Consider the following 11,520-nt stretch of genomic DNA (forward strand, 5'->3'; position numbering starts at 1 on the left):
AGAGGAAGATTCTCCAAGCAGAGCTTCTCTTTTTTATCATATTAACCATCTTTTACTGCAGCTGAAGAACATACTACATCCTCATGTACCTACTCTTTCAACCCACTCACTTCCCTCTTTATCTCTGCATTCCACTCTTCACTCAGCAATGTACAGGGAGCACCACTATTTTTAGAATACATCATTTAGCATTTTCTCACATTGAAACTCATCAACTATTTCTTCAACCATTCCCTTAATGTGTTTAAATATCACAGAGAAAAATCTATACCACTCAAAGTGTTAGTGTTACTTAAGATTCTGCTTTCGTCAGCAAAGCTTATCAGTGTATAGAAAGATCATTAGGTTCAGCTGCTGACACCTCTTCCCTGACTTAATACAGTGAAGTGATGGGCTCAGAAAAGTATTAACTGATAGTTAACAAGAGATATCTGATGTAGATTAAAGAAAGAGCAATCACCTCTATCATGAAAAAAAGAAATGCACCTGAAATTTATTATACCCACCGAAATGAGCTGGTTATACTTCCATTTCTAGCCTTGTAGGTGCATCCCAAGAAGTTTCTCATCAGGATGTTGAGACACAAGCTGAAGTAACTCCAGTTTGCTGGTTGACCAAGAAGATTATAGTTGTATCCATCTGTATGTAAAGTGGTAAGCTCAGAAGGTGAATGTTCTATAGGGGAGAATTCAAGTAAAGGGGGTGGGTGGGTGTGTGTGTGTGTGTGTGTGTGTGTGTGGGTGGGTGTGTGTGTGTGTGGGTGTGTGGGTGTGTGTGTGTGTCTGTTTATAGGAATATCTACATGTACGCAAAATAACTTCTTTTTCTCCATCCTAGAACTCTATCTTTACACACTACTGCTTTGATTTTTCTTGCAGAGTGTACACTCCAACACAGCTCTTTTCTAACAGCATTATATATGAGCATGTTTCTTTCAGTCCCTTCTAAGTCAATGCAGAATGTCACATAGGTGATGCAATGCTGAATGTGGTGTGCTTGCTCCAGGGCACCTGCTCACAGATGTGTTCCAGCTCTCTGAGCAAGGTGTTTGATTTTCAAAAGAGACACTGACACCTGTGGACAGGCATGAGGATTATTTCCCTTCAGGCAATAAATCTGAGAAAACACTGAGCAGCATCTTAAATCTCACTATTTTCCAATATAATTTGTCCTCTACTTGTGATCCTGGTACAAAATATTTTCCTCAGTTATTTTTATAATCAAACAGAACAATGTAATAGTTATTTTGAAAAATGAGCAGGTGAGAAAAGATTAATGGACACAACTGATAATTAATATTCTAGCTACTGAGGCCATTATATGAGCTATGAGTGATATCAGAGTTCCATATTCACCCTCTTCAGCTCTCACACATCTCCCTGAAATGTTCCCTGAATCTAGAGACTGTTTTGAACCTCACATCTTCTGTTTCCTATGTCTATTGCACAGGAAATACTTGCCCTGATGAGGCCAAAACAAACTCCTATGAGAAAGAATGCATATTCCACCTAAAAGGAGGAGAAATCTTCTGAGCTTTTGTAAGGAGATTTAACATAAAATGCAGAACTAATCCCCAAATAAGAGGGTGTAAGAGAAGGTGGACCCAGAACCAGAACTTCACTACTATGCACACTCTGAGTGACCTAACCACTAATTGGTGAGTTTTTAAAGATCCTTTTGCCTCCAAGAAGGCAGATATCTTTGCCTCTATAAATTTTAATGGAAGAGGAGCAACATATATGCCAAATTTCCTACAACACATGCAGTGACCTCACAGCTAGGGTTTCTTCTGTAGAACCTTGGATTCTTCTGTCACTAAAGACAATAGAATCTGGGTGACTGCTCTGAAATTAAATTAAAAAAAAGATAAATTCTTCTTTCCCAGCTAACCAATATTAAAAAATCAATAATTGCTCCAACACTTTGTGTGTAAAATTCTCATTCATTAAATATACTTAGAAAACTTCTACTGGCTTGAATTCTTAAAGGGAGTTAAGCAGATAAGCTCCCGTTCATAAGTGTCTACTGAGTGTCAGTAAGTAATTTGAGCAGTGATACCTGAGGAAGTTTGTGAGAATTTGGAGAGTTCTCACTTGCAGAGTGAGAAAATGGAGAACTCGAGCAGAACTGCAGAGCAGTAGGGTCAGTACTGAAAGGTCCTTAAGATAGAGCTATTTTCAAGACTAGAGTTTTGAATGTGTGATTTTGAGGAACATGTTGCTCAAATCCCTTTTTAGGTACCTACATGTTTTTATGAATCAAAAGTGGTCATACTGAAACTTCTGGCTTTTGTGTGTGAAAAATAAATGTTTTCCTTTGGCAAATGCTATGAAATCATTTACCACATAATTGCTCACCTGTAGTTCCCCACAGGGTGGAAGAGTCTTTTATTCCTTAAGATCCTTGAGTTTTCTAATGTAGCCACATTTTCCTCACCTTCCCATCCCAATTTATCTTCACAATAATTTAAAAGATCACCCAATATACTCCATCTACATTAACAACATCATGTTAATAAATAAAAATCTATTTCCAAAACCCAAGTAAAATTACCAAACTTTCCCATGCAACTCCCACAGAGCTGGATTCAGTGCTGACTATTGCAAATTGATTAGCAGACTCTTAATGGTTATTAAGTTATGAACAAAGCACGTACTGATTTGAATAGCAGCTTGAATTTGAAGGCTGCATGCATGAAAACAAATACAGTAGGCCATGATTCAGAAATGCAGGGCAATTAATATCAAGACCTAGCAGACTAAAATCTACCTTGAAATAGCCAAACATATAAGCACTACTAAATCAAGGCCTTTATTTTCCTGCCTTTGTCTTTCCAATGTTTAGTTTCACAGTAAATGAAAGGGGCTATTTGAAGTGAGGGAGAGAAGAAGATAGGTCTGTGACCTCTAGATAGACCGTGGAGATCAAAGGAAGTCTCCATATGTGTTAGATATTATCTTTTTGAGGCAAGTGGGCATGATGTTTTGTGATGCAGCAGTGTGGAAACACACAAATAACCTGGTTAGTGACCGCTGAGAGAAGAATGATTGACATTGTGTTTGAAAAGCAGTAGCAAAACCATGGAAAAAAGATTTCATTTTAGTTTACAAAAGGGTCCTTCTAAGCTCTGTAGTGCTCAAAAACTGGTTTAATAGAAAAAGCCTAAGCTTACGTACATACCATAATTTATATGTTAAAAAGAATAGATTGCTACAACTAACAACATTTGAAAGCCAATGTCCCCTATAAATCTATTAGTTTAAGATCTCTATCAAAGTAGAGTTTCAGCACATAGATCTTTTTGTTGGTTCTTTTCTTTTCTTTGAAATACATGCACCATTTAGACTGTATCTATTTGAGGGCAGTTTACCTGCTGCATTACAAAATAAGCAATGTCAGTGGAAAATGACAGAATCACTGGGAAAAACATGATTTTGTGGTAGAAACAGTGGATCAATACAGCAAAGCCACTACCCTATTGCTGTCAACACAGAAAAAAACATTCAAGTGTGGGAATCATGTTGGGCATATATGCCCCACTGCATAGAGACGTCAGTATAGTAAGGGCTTTACCTAGATGAGGCTCTAGCTCAATCAGATGACCAACATGTTTAATCTGCCCCTATTGACTTTTCCTCTCTGTGTAGGGGTACATAGGAGTATCATTCCCTCAAAAAGACCATGAAAATTCCTTTGTGTAGTCTTCCAAGTCCACGCTGAAAGGAGTGAAGTAAAAGTGAAAAGGATCACTGCAAAGGATATTCTATTAGATTTAAAACTTTGACAACTGCTCAGGAAGCCATGCTGCAGAAGAAAACCTCTTTGTTTTTGTTCTGATTGCCAAGTATGTCAAGAGGAGAATGTTGTCAAATAGCTGAATATCATCAAAATCAGCTTAAGAAGCCTTAATGCCTCCCTGTCTACACAACATCAGTCACCAGTCTGCGCTTTTGAAGTTCCCTAGTTCAAGAGCAAATACAGGCAAAGGTGAATATGGTTACAGCCCCAAAGTTGAACTTGACCTTTAAGTAACTCTTTCACTTTTCCCTGCTCTCCTTTCCAATTTATCATTCATTTTGCAAAGCTGGAAAATGCACTGTACCTTTTTATTTTCAGTATGATCTTTGCTGATGCTATTCTGGACTTTCAATTTAATCTTTATGCTATTTTTCTTTAAAATACATACTTTTTAATCCAGAACACCAGACATATTGATTTGATTATCTAGTTTGTTATACTTTTGGTATGCCCAGGCTGCCCAAGCACCTGCAAATTCCCTTTTTGTAATCACAGAGAATTCTGAAGTTCCTTTTAAGAATGTATAACAGTAACTGGAAAGTGTGTTTCCTTTTAATATCTCTGAAAATGAACATTGAGGTCCTCTTAATAATTTAGAGTGAGATGGAAAATACAGAATCCTGAAACCATGAATTATGTGGAATGCAACACACATTTTTTAGTAAAGCCAAATATAACAGAGAACAGTTCATAATCTTTTTACAATAAGAAAAGTCCAAGAAAGCCTTGTCATTTTTGTTGACTTGAGTTTTAAGAGGCTTCTGCATCCCTATTTCACACTGTTTAACCAACATTTATCTGTAGGATATGTCTGCAAAATATGCTTGGCTATACATCAACTCTGCTTTCTGTTACACACTTTGGCCAAGGTCAGGCCCTTTTACAAGAAAAAACCACATGCCTGTACAGAAATGCCTAGCCCACAGAGAGGATGTGTGTTCCCTCCTTAAAGACTATGTGGATGGAAAATAATGGAGTGAACCACAGAGAAACTTAGCCTGTAGTCAGTCACTCACTTGCAAAAGAGCAGTAGCATTTAACAGTTACCACATCTGATCAGTTTATCATAATCCTTCTCCTGAGATGATTACATCTCCCTGTGACAGCTCTTCATCTGTGTCAGCACAGAGTCAAAAAGATTAGATTAATTCTTTGCTGAGAGAGATTTGAGCTGACTGGTGTTATTTGCACTGAAACAGAGCCAGGCTCTACTTGGCCTTTGCTGGAACAGTGTTAGTTAACAAATAAAGGATGTAAAAAGGGCACCTTTAGCACTGAAATTTTGCCTCCTCAAATCTAATTTTCATGCGAGTTGACAGTGGCTATTTTGAAAAATGACAGGGTTTAAATTATTCACTGAGACACCAGGAGTGTCTTCTGTGAGACTTTCAAATCCAAATAGATATTGACAAATCAGGCCTTGGTACCTATCCAAAGTTTAAACAGCAGCAGAGGTATGACCACAGTTTCATCCTCTGTCTTTAAAATACTGGACAGAACATTGTGAAGGAGGATGGCCACATACTTCAGCATCAAGTGTTTTAACTAATGCCTGGGAAACCATAATTCTGTTAAATGTTCACTAGAGGTAGAGGTACTTCAACTTGCTTTGTTCAACAGCATTTCCTCTGTTGATTAGTGAGATGCATCAATGAGTTCCCAAGGGAGGGAGCTCAACAAGCTCTTAGCATCCACATGGATGATTGTCACAATATAGAAACCTTAGAACTGGAAAACTGGAGTAAATATTCCCTTCAGTGAAAAAAACCAAAACACTTTATACATATATACATATATGATACAGCCACATCCATATTGAGGTTCATTCTGCGTAATATATTTCTAGGGTACAGACAGAATATGGAATTATTTTCATTAAATGCCACAAAAGGACCATTTTACCTGCCGTGAAAATATTTACAGTATACCCATTCAAACTTTACAAGCAGCAATAAATAGCTCACAGAACAACAAAGTGTGAACAAACACATCAGCTGGTCTAGACTCATAAAGAAATAGACTCTGCAGAATTAGTTCTACAGGAAAGACTACAATAAAATAAAATGGAAAAGTATCTAGCTACTGAAAATTTTCTTTTTTGCAGCAGAAGCAGCTGTTGATTTTTTTAAGCAGGAGCATGATGCTTCAAATTCATTAGTAAAGTCAGTCTTGCACTTAACAATAAAATTGATTTACATCCTACTCTCAAGACAGTCAATAATCTATTTGCAGAGAAAATTGTCTTGGCATAAGCAAAAATTCTCCTTTCTTCATCACATTACAATCTAACAGAATGACAGCCACACTCCAAACCTTCATTAAAACACCTTTATTTAAACGTCTTTAAGTATCCCGTTTGTTGCTGCATGTTCAGTACAATTTTTTTTTCTGTTGATAAAAATCCTGGATAATTATACTGAATGTGGATTATTTCAGATTTATGATTAGGTAAGTGTGAATCTTTAATATGAAGCCTCTATTAACTCTAGGCATGATTTCCTTGATAGTTGAGCTTATTAGAAAATTATGTTTAGATTGAGGCAAACAGATAAATAGGTACTAAGTTTTTCCATCTTAATGCATGGAAAATGTTATTAAAGTCTTATGCAGAAATGGTGAATGGAAAATCCCAAGCAATGCAAGTCAGCAGTTTAAGAACAAGACAGAGAAAAGAATGAGCTTTATGTTCTACAGTTTGACAGAAATCTTTAATTAAAATGTGAAGGAAAATATTAGGGAGAAATTAAAGAAATTATGAGAATGTGCCTCAAATTTCCACATGGCCACTTGAAAAAGTTCTTAATAATTTGGTGTGATCATCTCTCTTGTATTGTTCAAATTTTGGTCCTTCCTTCAGCACTTTTGTACTTATATTTATTTAGGAAGATCGTGCAGGTCAAGTCTGACAGACAACATGTCCCAACATGTCTCTAAACCAAACTGCTATGTGGAGTTGTGGCCTCAGCAGTCCAACAGTGACAGGGAAAATCTTCTGGCCCAGGTTTGGTGGCCCTCTAAGCCCTGCAGAGAGAAGGGAGTGTGAAGCTGGTTGCACTTGGCGAAGGCAATAGCCAGCATGTTTGCAATGAGATTGCAAACTAATTCCAAGTTGACAGTCCTGTCCCCGATCTACAACCCATACCATTACTGGCAAGGGTCATTCACCCTTGCTTTGTAGCTCACTAGAGATTTAAATAGACAAATATAATTCCTGCTATATAAACAAATCAACATAAACAAACTATTTAAAAGATGACAACACATTCCTGCAAATAATCCTTATGGGTGTAATACACTTCACCTCCTCTACCCCACTGCACTTCCCTCATGTCTTTGTTTTTTAATCCTCTGGTCACCCTGGAAAACCTGTCTTTTTTTCTATGCTGCCTGCGAGTATTAATGTTTGGGTGGAATTTTTTTTATAATTGTGTCTGTGTTTACTCCAGAGAAATGGTTATTTATCAAAGCAGGTCTGATAGTCCTTTCTCTGTGTCTAAGGTATCCCAGTAGTTTATAAACAAGGTAAACATGCCCAGACATCAGGATACAAAGAGGTAGAAATCTACTCTAGCTGCAATAAACTCGTACTTCTAAATATCTTCTCCCTCTGAGTCTTCTTTCACAGATGCTCTCCTATGAAAACACTGCAGCTTGGCAAACCTGCCTTCTTTGACTAGCCCTTAATTAATGGAGAGTTAGGCATGTCCTTTCCCAAAGCCTGGAATGCAGTATTATTGGCCTGCCACACAAAGTCATCACATAACTTAATGAGCCATTGCCACTTTAATTTTATAACACACTTCCCCAATTAAGCTCTCTAGACCCCAGACTTAAACAGCTGTCCACAGCTGTTGGAAAGTGATTTATCATTGTCAGTCTTTGCAGCCAAAACATTCAAAGGTGCAAGTTTTCAATATCACTCAGCAGATAAACATTTGTCTGGTTTCATACATTTTAATGCTGTTTTAATAAACCTTTGTGCATCAGTTTATGTAGCTTTTGTATCTATTTTATAATATGGAGATTCCTGTTAATTTTGTATTCTCTTTGTGTGTACCCAAGTGTGTCAGGGAATACAGAAAGGCATAACCTCTAACAGTGTTCTGCTTCTGTTTCTAAATGTGGACTGAAAAGCTCCAGACTTTCAGTATGGTTGGTCATGCAAAGGCACATACTCTTGAACACGTGCTTTGAGCAAACATTTAGACTCTAAACATATGCAAATGAAGTTGTGCTTTAAAGTGCCGACCTTTCCTTTTTGAGGCAATCTTCCAGTCTTGTGATAGTGCATTATAAAACAGGCTGTAGAGCTTCCTGAAGAAAAAACCTAACAAATGGACTTTAGAATTCCAGCTGGCAATATTCACTAGTGAAACATTCAAAAGGGTAGGCATTCTGGATATTTGATTAGACAAACATTCAACTCTTCTCTTCCATTTCAATACTGTTGAAATGATATTATTAACATTAACCTCACTTGTCATATGTATCTTACCTTTTCAACTTTAAACACAGTATATTTTTTCTACATTCTTGTATACTATACTCTCATATAGTTGGTCACATTGATTAGGTATGCTATACCCTACATCAGGGTGAAGTAGAAGGCATTTTGGTTGGAGTAGGAGATAAGTGAAAGAGGATACTTTATCTGGCTACCGGAGTTTACACAGAAATAGAAAAAGGTCTAGTGTTGATTTTGGCAGGTTATGTTATTGGAGCCAGTATTGATTTTTCCATAATGTGACTTAATCTTCCCAATACAGGTACCGATATATTGATAGTACGGTGAAGAGTCACACCATTGCTGCATGCTAGCTATGTGGCTTTTCTTAAATTAATTCTTTGTTGCCTTCAAATTCTGAAACACCAGAATAAATATAACTGTGGAAGTAGGCAATACTCACCCTCAGCACTGCCACTACAGTTGAAAGTATTTGTCATTAATGCTTGGGCAGTGTGTGGGGTTAGAGTTAATGGAAAACTTTTTCCAGTTTTGAATGTTGTGTGGCAATAAAAAGCACAGAGGACAGAAAACTGGACCGATTTTAAGATCTGCAGAGAGAAATAAGACTTCTTCCTTGCACATCTCTAGTATTTGTCAGTCATTCAGTCATTGTTTTGAGCTAGTGGGTGGTCTGGTCTCAGTTACTAGCTGGGCATTTATCAGTGCTGTATTACAGAGGATACCTATAAATGAAAGGTTTTATTCCAACACATTTACAATAGAAGGAGTTCTCAAATCGTTACTGAAGACATTACTTATACACTTTTATTCCTTACACATAGTCAAAAATCAGTGTTTGGATGAGAAGCAATAGAATTCTTCCAAAAAAAAGACATTTATTTCACACAGAGTTGGTGACATCAAAAGGAGAGGCTTGACACAGTGATGCCTACAAGCAAAATGTCATAAACAAAGAAAAATCTATTTCAGCAATAATATTATTTTCTTGTTTTGAAAAAAAAAATCCCACACAGAATGGCCCAAGCAGAACCAAAATATTCAGGTCATACCATCCTGAACTGTCACAAAGGCATTGCTTGCCTCTGGAGGTGGGACAGACTTGAAAGGTGGGGAGGAATTGTCTTATTCCCCATCCACTTTTCAACCAAGGAGACTGGGGAGAGGTGCAAATTTCTCTCTGATGTCTTTAGGAGGATGCTCTGCATTTCAGATGATAAAATTCATTTCTGTAAGGGATTTAAATAGTGGATTATTATCTTGCAAATTCAAGGATGGATCATTTAACCCGTCTGTGATTGCAAAGGATCTCTGTTGCTACTCTATAAATTGAGGGCTGAGCAACACGAACTTTCCCATCATTCTCATTTGCTTTTATACATCCCCTATCTGTTAATTTATAGATGCCAGGGCTATGGGAATAATGCACTAGTTAAAACTAAGTGTGGAACTCAAGTGTAGCTTTCAGACAATATTGGGTGGTAGAAGCACATCACACTTGTTTTCTACTCTCCAGGGTGCCTTCCTGATGCCAAAAATTGAGCACACCAAGAAAAATGACTAGTCAGAAGTTTTAAAAGAAGCAATCTTAGAAATAATTTTTTTGTGTTCAGTTACTGCAGGACACAGTAAATATCAAAAATAGGAATATTCTAACAACTAGATGGAAAAAATGTGCATAAAAGAAGTCTGTCAACTGTTTCTAAGTACAACAATGCAGATTCAACTTTCAGCTCAGGAAATCCCCAAACAGTAAATTGCCAGAAGCCGTAAAACAGGGACCAGTATCATGCGAAGTAACTTTCTATACTGGTGCCATTCCTAAGTATTCAGCTCTGGACCATTTCCAGAAAGCTGGAGGACCCAGTAGCCACAGCCACTAGTAAATTTAGCATATCTTTGATGTGATCCACACAGACATTAAGTTCCCACAGACTATCCAGGAAAACAAAGAGACTTATTAATTCAAATGCTCAGCACATATCCATGAGGTTTTTAGTAAGCCTATTTCCTCATATCTCAAGCACTGCTTTGCACAAGATAATTGCCAATAAAACTATATCTCAAAACTACATAACTTCCTACATAGGAATAAAATTCATCTGCAGAGAGAACAAAATTCCTTTCAAGACCACAAAATATGCCCCTGTACTGTTCTACTTATCTCCAATGCAGGTTCCTTCAATCTTACCACAATTAATGTCAGAGAGACACAGTCTTGTGCACAATGAAGCAAATAAAACCATACCCAAAAGACACTCTGTCCCTAAACTTCTCTTCCTGGGAGAAAGCTGAAAAGACAAAGCAAACACAACATCAGCCAGGCAAGGTACACAGCACATTTCTGAGAACCACTTTACTGAAGTGGCCTGAACCATGAACTTCATTATATTCACGGTTGTGTTCCGAGAAGAAAAAAATGTCCTGGTTTGAGTAAGGTTCATTGTCCTGCTTCCAGGAAAGGAACTATACAAGGCAAGGCAGGGTACAAAATCTGGAGTGAGAAAACCTAAATTTCCAAAAGGAAGGAGATTTTTTTCTGGAAGGTTTCAAAGGGACAACACTGACAACATTGAATGGCATAAGAATTCTGATCTCGTGTGGTAAGAGTGGATACAGCATGGTGTTCTAGTAAAATGAGCATTACTTTAAATATATCTCAGGTTAGCCCAAAAACTGTCAGAGTGAGAGTCAGATTCCATTGAATTTGGTGCCTTTTTAGTATGCTTCACTGCAAAGTTACTGTGAAATGTATGTATCTTGGTAGACAAAACTAAAATAAATCTGCTATGTTTTTTTCAGTTTTAAAAACAGTCTTTCCAACAAAATTTTCCTCAGCTGTAGAATTAAGAGGAATCATAGCAACGTTTTATCATACATACTTCCCTGCATGTAAAATTTAACATAATCCACTGAGAGTTGCAGACTAATATCAAAATTTAATTTTCAGTTCTACTCTGTGTTTTACAAGATGTTATCCTTTTTCTTCTTTAGTCAGCTGGCACCTCTGAATGACATTTTCCCACTGAACTATTTTTAGCTGAAGTAAAATCAATATTAGTTTGAAAAACTGAGAAAGGAAAAAAAGACTTCAGCATTTTTAGTTAGCAGATGTTGGAGAGATAGGGAGAAAGTTTTTTGCTAACATAGTGTTTCTCAAGGATAAACAATGATTCAATAACACATTGATCTAAAGCATATTTTGCTGAGGAATTTACAGTATCTTTATCACACCTATTTAAGTTACATGTGGCTGA

The 11,520-nt window shown here is 37.1% G+C and overlaps 1 long non-coding RNA gene across 1 annotated transcript; it reads left to right on the forward strand.

The window, feature by feature from the left end:
• Positions 1-545: 545 nt before the first annotated feature.
• LOC136301801 (uncharacterized) lies at positions 546-5,809 on the forward strand. The gene is made up of 3 exons (XR_010723942.1): positions 546-653; positions 1,450-1,657; positions 3,648-5,809. It is a non-coding gene; the product is annotated as an uncharacterized lncRNA (long non-coding RNA).
• Positions 5,810-11,520: the final 5,711 nt, after the last annotated feature.

The sequence above is a fragment of the Chamaea fasciata genome, unplaced genomic scaffold (genome assembly GCF_029207755.1).
Source record: "Chamaea fasciata isolate MVZ Bird 193981 ecotype frontalis unplaced genomic scaffold, bChaFas1.0.hap1 SCAF_1, whole genome shotgun sequence".
NCBI lineage: Eukaryota > Metazoa > Chordata > Aves > Passeriformes > Sylviidae > Chamaea > Chamaea fasciata.